Below are 22,700 nucleotides of genomic sequence, written 5' to 3' on the forward strand. Positions count from 1 at the left end.
CTGCCCTCAAGGAATTTATAATCTAGGATGGAAAGGCAGACACTGAAATAATTCACAATCAGTGGTATTTGAGTGTCCCTTGGGACATGAACTATGTCCAGCCCTGATAATCTTGTATCTACCCCAGAGATAGTAGAGAGGCTGGTACGTAGTAAACCCTTAACAAATACCATTTAAAAAAATGATGAGGGGTGTCTGCTTCATGTGGAGATGGATGGAAGTTTTTAAGGAGTGGGGAGATGTGCAGAGAACAATTTTTAGGAAAGCTATCTGAGAATAGAAGCAGTATGGCTAAGAGAAGCAGCATGGCTTAGTGGAAAGAGCCCGGGCTTGGGAGTCAGAGGATGTGGGTTCTAATTCTGGCTCTGCCACCTGTCTGCTGTATGACCTTGGGCAAGCCACTTTACTTCTCTGGGCCTCAGTTACTACATCTGTAAAATAAGGATTAAGACTGTGAACCCCATGTGGGACAACCTGATTACCTTGTATCTACTCCAGTATTTAGAACAGTGCTTGGCACATAGTAAGGGCTTAGCAAATACCGTAATAATAATAATGTGTGGACTGGAATGGGATGAGGCTAGAGGCAGGGAGATCATTAAGGAGACTGATGCAGAAGTTGAGATGGAATATGACAAGTGCATGGACCAGAGTATATGGAACCATATGAATTCTCTAGGGATGTGTAAAAGCCTTTGGTTTTGGCAGTGGACACAGAACTCTGGATCATATCAGACTTGATGGTGCACCAGTAATGGTACAGCTTTTTTTTTTTTTAATAGCAGGGATTGCCAAGAGGAGCAGCATGGCTTAGTGGCAAGGACATGGACTTGGGAGACAGAGGTCGTGGGTTCTAATCCCAATTCTGCCACTTGTCTGCTGTGTAACCTTGGGCAAGTCACTTAGCTTCTCTGTGCCTGTTACCTTATCTGTAAAATAGGGATTGAGACTTTGAGCCCCACGTGGGACAACATGATTACCTAGTATTTACCCCAGCGCTTAGAACAGTGCTTGGCACCTAGTAAAGACTTAACAAATACCATCATCATTATTATTATTGTGTTTCAGGATTCTGTAGGCCTTGCTTGTATTATTCTTCTCAGGCTTTACTATCAAATGCTTATTTGCTGCAAGTGGTTTTTTAATGTCTTTTTTATCCAATCAGTCTTGTTATTGTCCCCTAGCCTTTATAGGATTAATGTTTGTTTGGTAGATGAAAGTCTTGGAGAAATACCCATAAACGGTCTATACTGGTATTGCAGTTCAAGTTCTTGGTTCCAGTAGGACTTCTATAATGTTACTGAGCTCTTGTAGTTATCTTTATTCCCCAGGAACTTGACTTGAACCTGTCTTGATTGCTTGAATGTTGCCTTTTGATAAATTAGTTGCATTGCTAGCATGAATTTGGTGCATGGCTGCAGTGATTTATACATCTTTTAGGAATCCATTGCCAAAACATGAAGAAATAAATGAGATGTCATTTTTGATACTTTGGATGGATCTAGGATATCTTTCTGTTACTTGAGAAATGAGAATGGTATTTATAGCAACGAGATGTTTAGTTGCCATTGTTTTTACGAGATGTTCTTCCCCTCGACTCTATTTATTGCCATTGTTCTTGTCTGTCCGTCTCCCCCGATTAGACTGTAAGCCCATCAATCGGCAGGGACTGTCTCTATCTGTTGCCGACTTGTTCATCCCAAGCGCTTAGTACAGTGCTCTGCACATAGTAAGCGCTCAATAAATACTATTGAATAAATGAATGAATGAGTAGATTTTTGGCAGGTTTGCTATTAACTTTCCAATCTGACTTTTTTGTTGTTGTTGTTATTGTTAATATAGTAATCACTACCATAGCTATTCTAGTACTGTATAAATTTTTCTTATGATCCCGGTTAACATATGACCAGGGATGAGATGTTCCTACTGCATATAGACTGTCTAGTACAGTCTTTAGATTGTAATCTCCATATATGCAGGGAGAACATCTACCAACACTATTGTATTGTACTCCCCCAAGCACTTAGTACAGTGTTCTGACACAGTAAGTGCTCAATAAATAGCATTGATTTAGGCCTTCTCTAAAGAACCACTTGCATCCTTGCAAAACCCTGAATAAGGAAGACTTGTCTGAGGCCATATGTGATCGCAAAGACTGTTTCTTTTGACATTGCAGCATGTCATGTTCAGACAAGCTCCTGCTGCTGGAAGAACGCTCTCTATTTGTGCCATCACATTCTACACAAAACGATTAGTGATAATACACGTTCTGGCTGAACTGAACCATTACTATAGCAAATTTGCATTAATCACCCTAATTTAGATCACTACCATTCTGTTCAGATTCTCCACATCTTTTTTAGTGGATTGATCTCTCTAACAGTTTTTGCCATTCCTTTTTTCCTCATTTTTAAAAGAACAACCTTCGTTTGTTGAATGGGCAGGAAATAGGCTGTTTTCAGAGGCACAGGAAATACGCATACATGCTTATGTTCACACACCAGCATTAGTCACACAAAAACATTAATCTCTAAAATGTTAAAGTATCTTAACCTTCTTTTTGAATATAAATGTTTGTAGCGCACACCTCATTTAACAAAACATTAAAACATTTTGTTTCCTCAGATCAAGTGTATCTATTAATAATGACTTAAATTGTCTGCACTGATTTCACATTATTAGGAAAACTCATTCCTATCACTTGGAAAAGCACAATATGCAAAATAAAATCGAACTTCCTTCCCTGAAGCTGCTACAGAGCACAGCTCCAGATAATGTGAAACAACAAAGATGCCTCAAACTTAAACTGTCATTTTGTCCAGAATTATTCCTGCTATTGAGCCCTAAGCATTGAAAGACCAAGGGCAGAGTATCCATTGTAGTAAGCCTAAAACTGACCAATTTAATTATAATTACCTTCGGCAGTGAATGACTAATAAGCCAGTGCACCTCACCTAAAGATTCTACATTGAGCCTTTTTCTTAACAAAGATTAATGATTTTTTATTTTACTTTAATTTCTTAACCGTTTCTGGCATTACATCTCAAAAGGACTTCTGAAAGAAAATCAGTTTTTTTTTAAAATCTGGAATGGAGTTTTTCAAGGGTTCACCATTTCCCTAGGATTCATTTTTGTTTTGTCCATCTTAAATTAAATTCATCAATCCTTTATTCCATGAAGTTGGATTTCTCCTGGTTTTTATCTCCCATCTCCAATTGGATCCGGTGTCACTTCTATGAGGATTTGCCATGAGATTTAGTAAGTGCTTACTATGTGCTAAATGCTGGAGTAGGTTTTAGGTTAGCCTACTGAAAGCCCCTGATGTTATTGGGACTGTGTCCAATCTGCCTCACTTCCATTTTAAGGAAGAGGAAACTGAGGGCCAAGGAGACTCTGATTTGCCCAAGATTACACAGCCAGTCAGGTTTGGGTGAGGATTCATTGACTCCTAGTCCTGGGCCCTTTCATCTAGGGTACACTATTTCTTTTATACTTGTCTGCCACAATAATAATAGTAATGATATTTAAGTGCTTACTATGTGCTGGGGTAGACACAAGTTAATAATCTTGGACATAGTCCCTGTACCATAGGGAGCGCACAGTCTTAATGCCCATTTTACAGATGAGGTAACTGAGGCACAGAGAAGCAAAGTGACTTGCCCAAGGTCACACAGCAGGCAAGTGGCAGAGCTGAGATTAGAACCCAGGTCTTTGACTCCCAGGTTCATGCTCTATGCATTAGGCCATGCTCTTTCCCCTTTTTTTGTCGTTTCTTTTGTCTGCCTTCCTCTCTAGACTGTAAGTGTGTTGTGGGCAGGGAACGTATCTGCTAATTCTGTTGTACTGTGCTCTCCCAAGGTCTTAGGACAGTGCTCTGCAGATAGTAAACACTCAATAAATACGATTGATTCTTCTGCTAGCCTCAGATCTCAAATGTCAGATCTTGGCAGAAATCACAACTGCTGACCCTGCTCACCCAATTTGAGTGGTGTTATGGGTGCTGATGTTTGCCCCTTAGCACTCTGACATCTCCATTTACAAGAGTGGGCTGTGGGGGGGCTGTGGGGGGATTTGAAGCAGCATCCCACAACCCCAGGCTGGGTTGATAAATTCAGGATCCAGGCCAGCAGTGTCCAGCCTGGTCCCACCAGACCCAGCACCATAGAGGTTTAGAGACAGCAATGGGAGCAAGAGCCTCTAAAGCTTCTGCATTAAAATCCAGCCGGACCTTTCGCTTGAAGTTCTATTTTCAGATCTGACTCAGTCAGAATGTCTGGGATCCCATTTCACTGACCTCTCCGTGAACTCTTTCCTTCTCCTCAGCACCCTCGTCCCCCGGGACTAGGCTAAAGCCTTCGAAGGATTGCATGGAAACCTTCCCCCATCCCCCCCACTTTGCAGTTGGTGATTTGCAAACTCTCCAGCCCGGTTGATCAAGCCCAGCCCTTGAGGGAGGGAGACAGATGGAAGGGTGTCATCAGCATATATTATTTCCCATTTGGATTGCAAAAATCCCCTGATTTGGTCTAATTGCACTTGCCCAGGGTTCCACAGACAGCCTCCCCTAATGGGGAGCCGAGTGGTCCACTCTGCCCTGTTTCTCTTTGAAATTGAACAGCCGAGTGGTCAGGTGTGTATCTGCCTTGCTACACCCTTTCTTGAGCACATTTTTGAATTCTATGCATTCCAGGGTATTTTTGCAGTAGCAAGAGACGGCTGCCGTTAGGTTCATTTTAGCCCTAAATAGATGAACTATATTCAAAGATAATCTAATGTTATTGTAGGAAAGTGTATTCCTAATAAATCCCACTTGATCTGGCTGAATCAATTCAGGCACTGCATAATTGAGTCTGTTAGCAAGGACTTTAGCAAGAATTTTGCAATCAGTGTTAATTAAGGAGATGGGACAATAATTTGTGCATAATTCTGGATCTCTTCCTGGCTTGTGAATCAAAGTAATAAGAGCAGTGCTTAGACTGGTGGTGGGATAGTGTCATTAAGTACTGATTTCTAAGTACTTGGAAGGTTTTAATTTCATTTGGCTTGGAATGATCCTCTTCCCAGCCCCCACCCTCATATTCTTTGAGTGGGAGGGAATGCAAAACTTGGGGAAAATTGAGATTTGAAGGTTTTGTCTCCAGTGCTTTGTCCTTTGCTTTAGCCATCCTCAATTTTCCTCTCCTCTCCCATTCCATGTCCATTCCCATAATCCACCTCCTTGCTTCCTATTTATTTTTCTTTGGGGGGGGTTACCCACAAGCCCCTGAGAGCCTAAAGAATATTTCACTGGAGAATGGGTCCCAGGAAAGCTAAACCAAACCATGGCAGAGAACAGCCTGGACAATGAAGGTGTGTCCTGTGGGGAAGTGGTTTAGACCTGCCTCTCTGTGGTTTCCCAGTTGACTTTCTTTGTTGCCTTTTAAAACACCCAACCACCATCTTGCTCCATCCTACCTCACTTCACTGATCTTGTACTACAACCTAGCCTGAACATTCCACTCCTCTAGTGCTAGCTTACTCATTGTGCCCCACTCTTGTCTATCTCCAACTCTTTTTCCACATTCTTCCCCTAGCCTGGAACTCCCTCCCCCTCCATATACACCAGACCATCAGTCTCTCCATCTTCAAAGCATTATTAAGGTCACATCTCCTCCCAGAGGCCTTCCCCTCTTAAGCCCTCTTTTCCCCAGCTCACTTTCCCTTCTGCATTGCCTATACACTTTGATCTGTGGCCTATGGACATTTGATATTTGCCCCACCAACAAAGCACTTATTTTATATATTATGAATTATTTATTCATATTAATACCTGTCTCTCCCTATAGACTATAAACTTATTATGGCCATGGAAGGTGTCTGCTAATTCTGCCATATTGTACTCTCCCAAAGGCTCAGTACAGTGCTCTGCACATAGTAAGCACTCAGTAAATACCTTTGATTTACCCTCACTTCCCATCCAGGAATGCTGGAGCACAAGAATCAGAGATTGAAAGAGGTGGAGGAAACCTTAGGATGTTACTCTTTTTTTAAATCCCCTCTGCTTCCAAACTAGTCTGAAAAGACCCCAGGAAGACAGGCTATTGCAAAGAAGATGGATATAGTAGTTGAGAGACATTGTTCAAGTTAGAGTTTCCAATTGTGCTTTGGGAATCTTTTCCAGATTTTGAAGATCTGAGATCTCCTCCTTGGCTTCAACAGTTAGGTGAGTTTCAACCAGGTTTATGAATATACCAGAAGCAGTGTGGCCTAGTGAAAAGAGCATGGACCTAGGAATCAGGGAATGTGGATTCTAATCTGGGCTCCACCGCTTGTTTGCCAATGATCTTGGGTAAATAATAATAAATAATAATGTTGGTATTTGTTAAGCGCTTACTATGTGCCGAGTACTGTTCTAAGCGCCGGGGTAGACACAGGGGAATCAGGTTGTCCCACGTGGGGCTCACAGTCTTCATCCCCATTTGACAGATGAGGTAGCTGAGGCACCGAGAAGTTAATTGACTTGCCCAAAGTCACACAGCTGACAAGTGGCCGAGTAGGGATTCGAACCCATGACCTCTCCAAAGCCCGTGCTCTTTCCACTGAGCCATGCTGCTTCTCTTAACTCTTTGGTGCCTCAGTTCCCTCATCTGCAAAATGGGGATTCAATACCTGTTCTCCCTCCTACTTAAGCTGTGAGCCCCTTGTGGGACCTGATTATCTTGTATCTACCTCAGTGCTTAGTACATAGTAAGCATTTAACAAATACCACCATTATTATATCCTGAGAACTTCAAAAGAGCACCGGGTATGGGCATTATGACATTATGACTCCTGATGCTGCCAAACCTCTTCCTGCAGGGCTCCCTGATGAATCGAGAACTATGAGGAGTTCTGGAAGAAGTGTAGCAGCACAAATGCTCTGCACACAGTAAGTGCTCAATAAATACAGTTGAATGAATGAATGAAATGGGGACAACAGGAACTATTCCTGCACTTTCCACTACCACAGTTTTCTGGGTTTTGTGAAAGCCTGAAATCCTGCTGCTGCTGCTCATATGGGAAGCAGCGTGGCCTAGCGGAAAGAGCATGGGCCTGGGATTCAAAGGATCTGGATTCTAATTTCAGTCTGCCACTTAATGCTGTTTGACCTTAGGCAAGTCACTTAAGGAGACACATGAGAGAGATGGTGTCCAACGTGATTGTCTTGAATCTATTCTGAGCTTAGAACGGTGCCTGACTTGTAGTAAGTGCTTAACAAATACCATTATTATTATTATTGTTACTACTTAGACTGTGAGCTCCACCTCGTACCTGCTTACCTTGTATGTACCCTACTGTGCTTGGCATATAGCAAGTGCTTAACAAATGCTATATTATTATTATTATTGCCAATTACCTACTATTCCAGACTTTTAACTTCTGCCTGAAGCCACCAGTACCCCAACCTCCCGTTTTCCTTGCCAACTACTTTGTGGACAAAAATGAAACCGAACTGCCACCAACCCCCATCAACTTACTCTTCCATCCTTCTTGGTAGCCTTTCTAGAGGAGAGCTCCTGTCTGCTTTCAAAATATATGCATGTTTGTAGATTATCTGCTATTTCAATTAACCCCACAATGACTCCCCTCCAGTAATACAACTAATTGGGAGTATACTGTAGTCATTGCATCAAAAACCCAATTCAGGTCACTCAGGAAAAATAAGCAGGCTTTTGGGCTGGCCAGAGAAGAGTAAGAAGCTTAACAGACCATTTAAAACATGACTAATAAAGTCTGAGACCCTGACCCCATCCCTGACATCTGTTCTTCAGTTCCTTTCCTGGCTGCCATTCCTTCTCTGGCTCCTTCCCCTCCGCTTCCTTATAAGCCCATCCATGTTTCCTGTATTCTAGAAAAACCTATCTGGACCCCACTGACAATCCAGGTATCTATTTCTGTCCCATTTTCTACAGTGTGATTTCCATCACCTTTAATTCATTGGGTTTGTCCTTTCCAAGGTCTTTCTGCCCCCATCTAATGGACTTTGTGTCCTAATCCTCCTTCCCCTCACGACTGCTTTTGACACAGTGGACAATTCCAGGCCTCCGGAAATACTATCTAACTTTGGGTAATTTTTTTTCTTAACAGTTCTCTCCTGGTTCTTGTAAACTCTCTAACGGATTCTTCTCAGACTCTTTATGCCAGCTTGTCTTCTGTCTCTCTTACCATAACTGTGGAAGTTCAAGACTCTGTTCTGTATCCCTTTCTCTTTTCACTTTCATTCACTCTCTTGGGAAGTTCATTCAGTCCCAAGGCTTGAATACCACCTCTACAGGGATGACTCCCAAATTTCCCTTATTATTCCTGACCTTGCTCTTCTGTGATCTTATATTGCCTTCAGGGCATCTCTACCTAGATGTCCCATTGGTACCTCAAGGTCATTAGAATTGAACTGCTCATCTTTCTGCGCTCAACACAGTAGGCACTCACATGCTACTGATGGATTAAATGTCTGTATGCTGGAGATGTGGCAGAGTTGACTTTTTCTAGAAGGAAATTCAGTTCAAAGGGACATGCAGCAATTCATAGGCGAGAGCCCCTATCCTGAATCAATCATCTTTATTTTATGCTTTCAGTGTGCAGAGCACTGTACTAAGCATTTGGAAGAGTACACTATATCAGAGTTCTCAACCCTCAGTGAGCTTACAGTCTAGAGGGATGGTGTCAGAACTGTTCCATGTGACCAGTTCTATGACTAGTGGAAGGTGAGGGGTTCAAACATTTTGAGGTATGTGATCAAGGATTCTACCTAGCTCAATAGGCAAAACTGATTTTTTTTTCTTTAATGTCTCTGTCATTTGAAGCTGGAATTTGTTGAGCCTGGGTATACAGCCATCCTCTTAAGATATGCATTTATGGCACACAAATCTACTCCCACTGATCTGCATGTTTATTTCCTACTCACTAGCACGTGCCACTGAAACAAGTCTCTTAATAAAACACTCAATTGTTATTTCTTTAACTTGCCTCCAGATGCTTAAAGAATATTACTACAAACACAACATAATGCAACTATTTTTCTATTTCAATCAGGAATTCAAGTAGCATCTTGACTTCTATGTAATAGTTCAGCAAAATCATGGAATGCTGACATCTTTAATAATAGCAATTAGTAATCAGTTGTGTTTTAAGAGGTCTGATTACTACAGTTACCTAATTGGATAGTTTATGCATTTTGGAGCAGGAATCGCCTCATACTCCTGGTGTGTGTATGAGTCTTTGTGTGTTTCTTTGCTTTTTCTCATGATCTGGCCCTGATGTCTTTTAGCATAGTGGGCTATCGATTTCAGAGAATAAAGGAGGAAAAAATGGAATTACTGCTAATATACTAGTATAGGTTTGGATCTGGGACTTTTAAGGAAAATTGCTGTTGTTTCTGTGGAGATGTTCTTCAGTGTTCATACACTAAATCACCAAGTGACCGTGAACCATTGCACTGCTAGTCATAGTGTGTTTCCTTCAAAGAACACTGTTGGGAAGCAGCATGGTCTAGGAGAAAGATCGTAGGACTGGTTGTTAGAGGATCTGGGTTCTAATCCTGGCTCTGCCACTTGTGCTTCTGCGTGACCTTGAGCCGAGCACTGTACTAAGTGCTCGGGGAAGTACAATATAGCAGAGTTGGTAGATCTATTCCATGCCCACAATCACTTAACTTCTCTCTGCCTCAGTTTCCTTATCTGTAATCCTCCTACTTTAGTCTGCGTGCCCATGTAGGGCAGGGGCTGTGTCCAATCTGATTATTTTATATCTATTCCAGTGCTTAATACATTGCTTGGCACATAATAAGCACTTAAGTAGCATTGTTATTACCTGACTGTACTCTTTTCAGTGATATATCCTCAAGGTTATAGAATAATTTAACTTCTCTAACTTTTTCTTCTTTGTCCTTAACATCATCTTGGGTTATCTATTGTGAATTTTTTGCCTATTAGAGTGTGAATTCCTTGAGGACAGGGAACATGTCTTTCTAATTGTTGTCCTCACCCAAGCTCTTAGTACAGTGCTCAGCACTCAGAAGATGCTCAAAAAATGCCACTGACTGACTCCCATGAAGCTCTATGTGAAATGGTTTCCCCTGTTAGTTGGTATAAAAACTTCTATCCACTATTTCTAGAGACAATTTTCATTCCTTGGGGAATACAATGTAGATTTTATCTGTGTTTAGGTATTCAATCAATTGTATTCCTTGAGTGCTTATTGTGTGTTATACTATACTAAGTGCTTGGGAGAGTACAATATAACAAGAGTTGGCAGACATGTTCCCTGCCCACAAGGAGCTTACAGTCTAGAGGGGGAGACAAATGAATATAAGTAAATTATGGAGATGTACATAAGTGCTGTGGGGCTGAGGGTGGGATGTCCATTGCCCTCGCCTGTTATTTCAGACATTTAACTCCCTCCTCAGGCCCCTTGACCTCCAACCCCCTCATCCCATGTCCCCAATGATCTGGCCGTCTAGTTTACTAAGAAAATTGACACTATTAGGCATGAGCTCCCTAAAATCGCCCTGTCCCTCCTCAGTCCCTCCCTCTTCTGGTCCCCTCTTCAACTCTTCCATCCTTTCAGCAGCGTGTCTAGTAGGTCTCCTGCCCCGTCTCAAAAGCCACTCCCTCCACTTGCACATCTGACTCCATCCCTTCACACCTTTTCAAAACTCTTGTCCCCTCCCTTCTTTCCTTCCTTATAGCCATCTTCAACTGTTTGCTGTCCAATGGCGTCTTCCCCACTGCTTTCAGTCATGCCTTTGTCTCCCCATCCTAAAAAAACCAAACCCCCAAACCCCTCCCTTGACCCCATGGCATCCTCCAGTTATCTCCTGTCTCTCTCCCACTATTTCTCTCCAAACTCCTTGAGTGAGTTTTTTATACACGCTGTCTAAAATTCCTTTCCTCCAATTCTCTCCTCGACCCCCTCCAATCTGGCTTCCATCCCCTTCACTCCACAGAAACTGCCCTCTCATAGGTCACCAATGATCTTCTCACTAAATCCAAGGGCCTCTACTCCATCTTAATCCTCCTCGACCCCTCAGATGCTTTTGACACTGTGGACCCCTCTTCTCCTGGAAACATTATCCAACCTTTGCTTCACTGACTTTCTCCTCTCCTGGTTCTCTTCTTATCTCTCTGATCATTCATTCTATCTCCTTCGTGGGCTCCTCCTTTGCCTCCCACCTCCTAACTGTGGGAGTGTCTCAAGGTTCAGTTGTAGGTATCCATCTTCTGGGTCACCACACTCCTCAAAAAACTCCAGTGTTTGCCAATCCACCTCCTCAACAAACAAAAGCGTCTCACCATTGGCTTTAAAGCAGTACACCACCTTGCCCCGTCCTTCCTCACATTGCTACTCTCCTTCTACAACTCAGCCCATACACTTCACTCCTCTAGTGCTAATCTTCTCACTGTGCCTCAGTCTCTCCTATCTCACCATCGACCCCTAGCACATGTCCTGCCTTTGGCCTGGAATGCCCTCCCTCCTCAAATCCAACAGATAATGACTAAGTCCCCGTTTTTCTTTTCTTCATTCCCTTCTGCATCACCTTGACTTGCTCCCTTTGTTCTCCCTCTCTCTCAGCTCTAAAGCACTTGTGCACATATTTGTAATTTATTTATTTGTATTGATGTCTGACCCTCCTCTAGACTGCAAGCTTGTTGTGGGCAGGGAATATGTCTGTATATTGTATTGTACTCTCGCAAGCCTTTAGCACAGTGCTCTGCACACAGTAAACACTAAAATACTATTGGATGAATGAATAAAAGGTGCAAATCCAAGTGTAAGTGTGACGTAGAAGGGAGTGGGAGAAGAGGTAATGGCTTAATGTAGGAAGGCTTCTTGGAGGAGACATGCTTTGAAGGTGGAAAGAGGGATCATCTTTCAGATATGAAGGGGGAGGGCATTCCAGGCCAGAGGCAGGGCATGGGCAAGGAGTAGATGGTGAGATAGATGAGATCGAGATACAGTGGCACATGGAATTGTTCAAAGGTCAGAGTGTGCTCTGAGGTGAGAGGCAGGATGTAGTGGAAAGAGCATAGGTCTAAAAGGTAGGAGAATAAGGGTTTTGCCTTCGTGCTCTGTGATCTAGGTTAAATAACACCTCTCTGTGCCTCTTCTCATCTGTAAAATGGAGCTTGTAATGCCAATATCTACATATTTCACAAGGAAAATCCAAAAATAATCCTTTGAAAACATTTTGTAGAGCAAAACCAGTTCTTGCACATTCTTTTTTTCCCCCCTGCATTGTTATAGTGTCTGTCATTGGCTTACTTTTAATGAAAATACAGAAAGTGATAGAATTCATTAATCATTCATTGAGGGCTTACAGTGTGCAAAGCACTGTACTAAGCACTTGGGAGAGTGCAATATAACAATAATGCAATGGAATCATACACAATTTGGGAACACCACAGCAACCAAATCCATTTTTTGACTGATTGCTGCCTAAATGCAGGATAAAAATGTAGCTCTTTGGTATGCTGTGGCACACTAATAGAGATATGACTGAGTAATATTATAATTTGATCCAATCAGGGGTCCATCCAACGCAGTATTCAGTCTCCGATAATGCAACCAGATGCTTGGATAAATAGAGGTAAGATCGCCCTTCTTGATCACTTCAATTTATATCTATTATTTCCCCATATTTTTAAAGGATATGTGTTTTTCATTAAAGCATCAGCTCTTTGTAGACAGGGAACATATTTGGTATGCTCAATAGATATCATTACTATTCTGCTTCAGGCACCTAGTATACTAGTTTATGTGGAGTACTTGCTAAATACAGCTAGTTCTTCACTGATGCATGTTTTCATTACACATTTAGGGTAGAACATGGTTTGGGAATTAGACATGCATTATGGGATGCACATTACCTATTGGATTGAATTTGATGTGATTCTCTGGGCAGGCATGTGGTGTTGGTCAGTGAACATTGCCTTAACATAGTGTTCTACAAAAAACATGAATCCTGGGTTATTGGAAAACTGAGGGTATTATTGCTACCCATCTGTCTTTGTGGTTATGAGTACATCATACTAACTTCCCCATTCCTCTTTCCCTCTGGTTACCCGTTATGGACCTTTTGCCCCTGAATTTATTCAACCCCCTTGAAGCCTCTGGAGGCTTTTTTGGTGGAGCATGTCACAACTTTCTGTGGGGAAAGATATTTCATGTGCTAGAGTTTCCTTCTGTTGTTTTGAACCTTCCATCTCCAAGTTTTCATGGGGTAAGGGTGCGGGGGACACCATGTCTTGATGTTGCTCTCAAGGTCTAGATTGACTGCAGACAGGCAGAGTCACATAGAGTAAAAGCCAAAGCTTAGCCTGCCATTCCTAGCCCATCTTATTTACTTGGTTACAGGCCCATGGAGCATTCTTAAATTCTTAAAGTACTTTTATTTAACACAGGCAACAACATGGATATCCCAAATGAGAAGCAGCGTGATGTAGTGGATAGAACACGGGCCTGGGAATCAGAAGGTCATGAGTTCTAATCTTGGCTCTGCCACTTGTCTGCTGTGTGACTTTGGGCAAGTCACTTCACTGTGCTTCAATTACCTCATCTGTAAATTGGGGATTGAGATTGTGAGCCCCACATGGGACAGGGACTGTGTACAATATAATAATAATAATGTTGGTATTTGTTACGCGCTTACTATGTGCCGAGCACTGTTCTAAGTGCTGGGGTAGACGCAGGGGAATCAGGTTGTCCCACGTGGGGCTCACAGTCTTCATCCCCATTTTACAGATGAGGTCACTGAGGCACAGAGAAGTTAAATGACTTGCCCACAGTCACACAGCTAAGTGGCAGAGCTGGGATTCGAACTCATGACCTCTGACTCCAAAGCCCGTGCTCTTTCCACTGAGCCACGCTGATTTGTTTGTATCCAACTCAGTGCTTAGTACAGTGCCTGGCACATAGTAAGTGCTTTAATACTATAATAATAAGTATTATTATTAATGTTTTTAGTTAGTTTCCATGAATGTATTAGTCTGTGTCTGGTCTGCTTATACTGTATCTACCCCAGTGCTTTGCACATAGTAAGTGCAAAACAGATATAACTGTTATGCTTATGATTACTATTACTAATATTTCACAAAAACTATTATAATTACTACCACTAATAATATTAATGACTCACTGTTTTTAGATAAGTGTAACCCACCATTAACAAAAACAGCATAGATACCTTCATAGCCATAAGAAGTCAAACCACCACAACCCAGACAAGGCCTTTGTTTATGAAAACTCCCAAAACAAATGAATGTGCAAAAAACACCAAACCCAGGAGAACTTTCTGACTGATCTCACCCATAAGAATGGGCCTCAGTTTTCCGAACTAAAACAAAAATGTAGTACTCAGTGTTGTAAATTTTCTCATCTAAGGAGGGCAATCTACTCCAGGGCACACAAGAAGTTTCATTCTGGGCCATGACCACCTTAGTGTCAGAGAACCTAAGGTTACCAGAAATTTCAGAGACTGTCAGGACCTAGTATTACTCTTTCTTTTTTTTGCCAATGGGGCCTGGTGAGGAAAAATCAATCCAAATACTCAAAGTCACACAGTAGCCTTTTTTCTCCCATCCTATGAGAAGCAGCATGATGTAATGGATAGAGCACAGGCCTGGGAGTCAGAAGGTCATGAGTTCTAATCCCGGTTTTGCTACTTGTCTGCTTTGTGACCTTGGGCAAGTCACTTCACTTCTCTGTGCCTCAGTTCCCTCATCTGTAAAATGGGGATTGAGACTGTGAGCCCCATGTGGGACAGGGACTGTGTCCAACTTGATTTGCTTGGATGCACCATAGCACTTAGTACAGTGCCTGGCACAGAGCATACACTTAACAAACACCATTATTATTATTACCTTATTCTACTCCTGCCCCACCCCTCTCTCATGCATTTTAGTGGTCATGTGTTTTAAAATTGCCAAGAGTACCAACTCAACCAGGTGTTGAGGCCACCACAGTTAACAGGGAAGGAACTGAATCCCAGATTGCTAGAAAGGAATGAAGGGGGAGGTTAGTGATTGCTGAGCCCCAGTGGTGTTCCTAGGAAGGGGTCACTCAAGTGGAGCCTTGGGAATACTGCTAGAGAGAGGGCCAGGTCTGGTCCTGCTCCCTCCCCTTCTCCCCCCCCCACCAAACTGGGAGCTGGGATGACCCTTGGATACTGTTCTCTAGAGGGGTTCAGGGTTTCAAAACCATGGCAAGAGAAAAGATGAGGTCGAGGACTAGACCCTTGGGTCAGGTTGCTCGTTTTGGGGCCTACTAGCAACTTTGAGGACCTGGGATTGATGAGGGGTTTGTACCATTTTCCCCACCACCTCCTCTTACCCTGCAGTGCAAGTATGTCTGGTGAAGTTTGCTGTACTGTTGAGTGATACACACTGCCCAGGCCAGGCTTCCTCATGAGGTAAATCCACATCTTCCCTGAACTTTGAGATATAGTGGCATGGCTTTCCTCTCCCACTCCCCACACTTTGAACTTCCTCCCTCTTGAACTACATCTCCATGATTCCTTTGTGCCTATCCTCCCTCCTAACTCTCTCCTCCCTGACCCCCTTCCACTGGACTAGTCCCAACATCTGTAACAGGTCCTGGATTTTTTTTTCCTTTTTCAACTTTCAAAATTTTCAATTTAGCAGTCACTACTCCCTCCTTTTCCAACCCCTTCCGTAGCTTACAATAGCTCTCCCCACTACACCCTCCTCAAACTCCCTGGTTAAAGCTGGTGGGATGGAGCTCAAACTTGTGGGCAATGTGTCTGTTATATTCAATTGTACTTACGGAGCACTTACTCTGTGCAGAGCATTGTACTAAGTACTTGGGAGAGTACAATACAACAATAAACAGACACATTCCCTATCCACAATGAGTTTACAGGCTAGAGGGGGAATAATAATAATAATAATGTTGGTAGTTGTTAAGCGCTTACTATGTGCAGAGCACTGTTCTAAGCGCTGGGGTAAACACAGGGGAATCAGGTTGTCCCACGTGGGGCTCACAGTCTTAATCCCCATTTTACAGATGAGGGAACTGAGGCACAGAGAAGTTAAGTGACTTGCCCACAGTCACACAGCTGACAAGTGGCAGAGCTGGGATTCGAACTCATGAGCCCTGACTCCAAAGCCCGTGCTCTTTCCACTGCGCCACGCTGCTTCTCAGAGGGGGAGACCAACATCAATACAAACAAATAAATTACAGATATGTTCATAAGTTCTTTGGGGCTGGGATGGGAGAACAAAGGGAGCAAATCAGAGCAATGCAGAAGGAAGTGGTAGAAGAGGAAAGGGCTGGGGGTTTAGTCAGGGAAAGTCTCTTGGAGATGTGCCTTCAAGAAGGCTTTGAAGGTGGGGCGAGTAATTGTTGGATTTGAGGAGGGAGGGAGTTCCAGGCCAGAAGCAGAATGTGAGACAGGGGTTGGAGGTGAGACAGGCAAGACTGAGGCACAGTGAGAAGGTTAGCACTAGAGCAAAGTGTGTGGACTGGGCTGTAGAAGGAGGGTAGTAAGGTGAGGTAGGAGTCAAGGTGGTGACTTTAAAGCTATTGGTGAGTAGTTTTCATTTGATGTGGAGGTGGATGGGCAACCAGTGGAGTTTTTGAGGTGTCCTGAATATTTCTGTAAATATTTCTGTAAAAAAATTATCTGGGCAGCAGTGAATTATGAACTGGAGTGGGGAGAGACAGGGGGCTGGGAGGTCATCAAGGAGGCTGATGCAGTAATCAAGGTGGGATAGGAATTGATTGTATTAATGTGGTAGCAGTTTGGATGGAGAGGAAAGGGTGGATTTTAGTGATGCTGTGAAGATTGGACCAGCAGGATTTAGTGATGGACTGAATATGTGGGTTGAATGAGAGAAGGGGATTAAGAATAGCAGCAAGGTTATGGGTTTGTAAGACAGGAAGGATCGTGGTGCCATCTACAGTGATGAGAAAGTCATGGGGAGGACAGAGTTTGGGTGGGGAGTTCTGTTTTAGACATGTTAAGCTTGAGGTGATAGGAGGACATCCAAGTAGAGATATCTTAAAGGCAAGAGGAAACGCGAGACAGCAGAGCGGGAGAGAGATAAGGGCTGGAGATGTGCATTTGGGTATCATCCACAGAGAGGTGGTAGATCTATTCTCCCAAGCACTTCATTCAGTGCTCTGCACACAGTAAGCACTTATGAGTGACTCACTGAGACCAGAAGAAGAGAAGAAGACCACAGCTACATGCCTACCCGTATCCTGAAAAAGTAGGTTGGTAGGGAAGCAAGCAAGAAAGGTGAACTATTTTGAGGGGACTGCAGTGCCTATTTTTCTGGCAAATCTCAACTTCTATTAAACATTTGTGTACGTAAATCAGTCAATGGCATTCACTGACAGCCCACTGTTTACAGAGCACTGTAGTAAACATTTGGAAGAGTACAGTACTACGGAGTTGGTAGACAAGATTCCTGCCCACAGAGATCTTACAGTCTAGTGAGGGAGACAGACATTAAGATAAATTACAGATAGGGGAAACGGCAAAGTATAGTAAATCTGATTTTCCAAATCTAACAGCACCTCTCAGCCTAGAGGCAGGAGATGTGGTGAAAAGCCATCACCAGGATTTGGGATTTTTTTTTTTAAAGCAGCAATTTCATTTTCATTACCTAGTAGAACCATAGGGTGCAGCTGAGCTGAAGGGTCTTTCATCCAGTCGTCATTGGAGAGTTCTATAGTGGCATTCACATGTTTGACTTCAGTACAGATCAAATCCATCACCGTCTTCGCATCCCTTTCTGCCAGGGCAGACTTTAATCTCCTCACCAAATCGGAGTTGAGCGAGTGGTCAGGAAGAGAGTCAGCGCTGGACATTTTTAGTGGTTTACACCCAGGCAGGCTCTTTTTCTAAACCAAGTCCAGAGACGTAAGCTATACCCGAGAGGAGTGACTAGGTATTTGTTATAAATAGAGCAAACTCATCTCCTATTACACTAGAATGATAAAGCTGAAAAAAAAATTCTCTTTACTAGTCTAGGTCTCAGGAAGAACACTCTGTAAATTGACAGTTCTTCCAGAGATGACTGTGACAGGCTTGTTAGTGTGCTCATTTGGTAAGGATGGAAGAGGGTACAAGGAGGAAAAGAAGGTGAAGGTGGGTGGCAATGAGAGCAGAAAGTGGAAACTGAGAGGTTGGTAAAGTTTGGCTGTTTTGCAAGGAGAAAAGAGATTTGGTTGTGAGACTATGGAAAACTGTTTCTAAATGTGGAGCTCTGAAGGTCTGCCCTTTGGAAAGGAACTTCTGTAATCTTCCACTTGCAAAATCTATTCTGGTTTAAAATGGAGGCTGATGCTCCATCTTGCAGCAGTTTCTCAAAATATTGTCTCAGTTGGTCTTTTTGTTGATGACAAAGCAATATTAATTCAACCAATGATACTAAATGTTTATTGTGGGCAGAACACTATACTAATCACTTGAGGGAGTACAATATTGTCAAAAGACACAATCTCTGTTCTCAAGGAGGGCGTAAAAATCAATCCCTGAATCCTACCCTGAAACTCCTTTCCTCATCATATCCACTCTCCTCACCTTCAAACTCTTATTAAAAGCACATCCTTCAAGAGACCTTTCCCTAAGAAGCCCTTATTTTATCTTGTCCCACTCTCTTCTGTGTCACCTTTCCACTTGGTTTTGCACCTTTTATTCACTCCTCCCTCAGCCCCTGTACATATCCATAATTTATATTAATACCTATATCCCCTTCTAGACTGTAAGCTCCTTGTGGGCAGGGAACGTGTCTACCAACTCTGTTATATTGTACTCTCCCAATCATTTAGAACAGTGCACTGCACACAGTAAGCACTCAAGTAAATACTGTTAATTGATCAACTGATTGATTTATTGTGGGCGTATTGTGTGCGGAGCTCTGTACTAAGTGCTTGGGGATTAAAAATAAGAATTAATACTTGTGCTTCCAGCTACTTATCATGAGCTCTGTATGAGATAGGGCCTGTGTCCACCTCATATCTTCTTTGTTTCCCAGTGCTTAGTAGACTGCTTGACACATAGTAAGTGCTTATCAAATACCACAATTATTAAGGAGCTTTCAGTCTAGCAGGCAGTCAGAGGAATGGAAATAAAACAAGAAGATTTTTAAAAAGTCTCCCCTTGGAGGAATTTAAGTCTATACTGGTGACATCTCTTGAACATCTATTAGAATAACTGATAATGAGAATAAAACTTTTCCCAGTGGGATGGGGAATCTTTTTGGGCTAAACTGTAAAGCAAGTTGGGCGATAATTTTGTTGGCTTTAATATGTGATGTTGAGAGGCTTTAGTTAAGGCTTGGTAAATGAAGCAAGTTCTTGTTACTACTGCTCTATCCATCTGACCTTAGCCTTAAGAAACAGTTCTTTGAACTCACTGCATTAGCCATTTACACACACAGAACTATCCTTCATTTTCAAGGATGATGCAGCTGATGGTGGAATCCCATTGGTTCTGCAAAGGCTCAGTGCCATTTTGAGCCATGACCCATTCATTAAGGGAATTTCCACCTCCCTCTTCCCTCCTCCGCTACCCTATATGATAAACTGGAGCAGACATTATAGATGCTGTTAATGAAAATTGCCCATGTCAGGTTATATCTTTGGACCGACAAACGATTCAGGTGAATCAGATTCCCATCTGCAGTAGCCAGTCAGAGAGTGCCACTCATTTGTGGGTTATAAATCAATGCTTTCAACTGTGTGAAGACCAGATAGGAGTGCCCATGCACATTTATAATCCAATCAAGTGCACCTTAAGCAGTTAGCACTCCAATCACGTGCCCATCCTACCCATTGTGCCGTCCTGTGTTTGTTTAGAAGTAAAGCTAGATCCTAGTTGTGCTAACATGTTTGTTCCACATTAAATTTTTCCTGTTCTTGATTCTACTTCCTTGCATCTCAATCTTAATGAAGGTTTTGCTCTGAGACTATCCACCTCTTTTAAATTATACCACCCTGCTGTGAGACCCCCTGTTTTATGGTATTCTGAAGGCTATGGTGGTGCTTGTGTTTTCCATCTAATTTTCAGAGTACTGTTAGACAGTGGACAATCAAGTGACTGTGCTAAGATCCATGTCTCTATTAGAAACCTCTAGTTCTGTGTAGGGTTTTCTGGTATATATCTTCTCTCTTCTTCAGACTTATTGTCAAACATCTGACAATTCAGACCATAGTCCAGTGCTGCATCTGCAAAGTGATTCATCATTTCATCAATGCTATTTTAACAATGTGTGCAGAGAGCACTGTACTAAGTGTTTGGGAGAGTACAGTACAGCAGAGTTGGTAGACACGTTCCCTGATCACATTAAGCTCACTGGCATGTGTTTTTTAGGACTTTCCCTCTAAAGCATGGTCATCTGGATTCAGCAGTTCCTAACTATGAATGAATGAACTGATGTCTTGAACACTTCTGATGATATTCATCACCTGTTGAGCTGGATGAATTTCCCAGGGGATGAGAAATGTATATGATTCCACTTCTTCCACTGCATCCTTAAACCTGGTGGCATAGAATAGGGTTGAACAGGACAAATCAAGACTTATGACCCAGGCCTGCTTCACTCCACTGGTGATGGGGGTTGGGGAAGGTCCAAGAGGGCACCCTCAACTCTGGTTGTACCAACCATCATGTTTGGAACAACCTAAGTGTCTTGGTGAATGCTTTAGGACAACAGAATTTACTTGACAGTGTGCAGAACCCTGGCCTGTTGATGATGATGTCAAATGTTTTTGTAAAGCCACTGAACTCAGTATAGATGTCTCTGCACTTCTCTTTGGGAAGCAGCATGCACTAGTGGAAACAGCATGGGCCTGGGAATCAGAGGACCTGGGTTCTAATCTGCCACTTGACTGCTATGTGACCTTGGGCAAGTCACTTAACTTCTTTCTACCTCAGTTACCTCATCTGAAAAATGAGGAGTAAGACTATGAGCCCCATGTGTGAAATGGACTGTTTCCAACCTGATTACTTTGCACCTATCCCAATGCTTAGACGGTGCCTGGCACATAGTGCTTAACAAATATCATTTAAAAAAAATCACATAACATCTCTGTGCCTCAGCTCCCTCATCTGCAAAATGGGGATTCTGGACTTATTCTTCTCCCTACTTAGACTGTGAGCTCAGTGTAGGACCTGATTATCTTATTTCTATCCCAGGACTTAGTACAGTGTTTGGCATTCTGTAAGTGCTGAACAAATACCACAATTATTATGTATGAGAATGTTATACATGTTTGAGTTGATCTGCAAATATTCTTTCTGCTGAAGTGCTATTTGGTCCGATGTAGAGAGTGTTCAATTGACCCTGTCCTTCAGTAGCCTGTTCATAGACACGTGGTCCTAAAACTTCTAAAGTGCTGACATCCTTGGAGTACAGAATCACTCAGGGTCTTTTATAACACTCATCAATCAGTGGTATTTATTGAACACTTATACAATTGGTAGACATGATCCCTGCCCACCAGGAATTTACAATCTAATGGGGGACACAGACAAAATAAATTACAGATGGGGGCAACAACAGAATATAAAGTTATGTACATAAATACACCATGGGGGATGTGGGGGTGAGTATCAAAGTGCTTGGGATCATGGTCACAAATGCATAGGTAATATAGAGCCCCTTAAGGGCCAGGGACTAATTTTTACCTGTAAATTTGTTTTTGCCCCAAGCACTTAGTACTTTGCTCTGTACATAGTAAGCACTTAATGAATTCCATTACTACTACTAGAGTGGGGAGAAGAGAAGGTAGTCAGGGAAGGTTTCCTGAAGGAGATATGATTTTTAGAAAGGTTTGAAGATGGGGACAATACTGGTCTGTCAGAGATGGAGAAGGGAGTTCCAAGCAGGAGAGAGGATGTGGGTATGGGATTGGTGGCCAAAGAAATGAGATAAGGTCACAGTAAGTAGTTGGTTTTAGAAGAGCCACGTATGTGGGTTGGGTTGGATGGGGAGAGCTAGTTGAGCTGATCGTGAAGAGTTTCTATTTGATGTAGAGTTGGATGAGCAGTCATTGAAGGTTTTTGAGAGTTGGGAGTTGATCAGTAGTACAGAAGTAGAGAATGATCTTTAAGAAAAAATATATGGATAGTAGAGTGAAGCATGGACTGAAGAGGGGCAAGGCTAGTGGCAGGAAAGTCAGTGAAGAGATTGATGCAGTAGTAGAAACGATATATAGCACGTAATTGGACTAGTGTAGATGGAGATGAAAAGGGTGGATACTGGAGATGTGAAAGTTGAACCAACTGGATTTGGTGACTGACTATGCAGGTTGAATAAGAGAGAGGAGTCAAGAATAATGCCAAGGGGAATGCTTAGTGAGACAGGGAGGATAGTGGTGTTGTCTACAATAACAGGAAGGTCATGGGGAGGAGAAGGTTTGGGTGGGAAAATGAGTTCCATTTTGGACATGTTTGAGATGTTGGGACATGCAAGTAGAGATATTCTGAAGGAGGAGAAGGAAGGAGGTCAGGGCTGGAGACGTAAATTTGACATTCATCTGCATAGAGATAGTAGTTGAAGCTGTGGTAGCGTGTTCTCCAAGGGGGTAGGTAAAAACTCATTTTCATAATTTTCATGAATTTTTCATGAGAAGCAACATGACTTAATGGAAAGAGCACGGACTGGGGAGTCAGAGGACGTGGGTTCTAATCTCTGCTCTGCCACTTGTAAGCT

At 42.6% G+C, this 22,700-nt stretch overlaps 1 long non-coding RNA gene across 2 annotated transcripts in view; it reads left to right on the forward strand.

Moving 5' to 3' along the window:
* LOC114813207 overlaps positions 1-22,700 on the forward strand; it is a 141,203-nt gene that overhangs the window by 50,789 nt on the left and 67,714 nt on the right. The window contains exons 2-4 of one of the 2 annotated variants that reach the window (XR_003760866.2): positions 6,161-6,202; positions 6,838-6,907; positions 12,544-12,604. This is a non-coding gene — a long non-coding RNA (uncharacterized LOC114813207). The remainder of the gene's footprint in view (positions 1-6,160; positions 6,203-6,837; positions 6,908-12,543; positions 12,605-22,700) is intronic. The other variant, XR_003760865.2, reaches the window with a different exon arrangement.

This window comes from Ornithorhynchus anatinus, chromosome 7 (assembly GCF_004115215.2).
Source record: "Ornithorhynchus anatinus isolate Pmale09 chromosome 7, mOrnAna1.pri.v4, whole genome shotgun sequence".
In the NCBI taxonomy this organism is placed as follows: Eukaryota; Metazoa; Chordata; class Mammalia; order Monotremata; family Ornithorhynchidae; genus Ornithorhynchus; species Ornithorhynchus anatinus.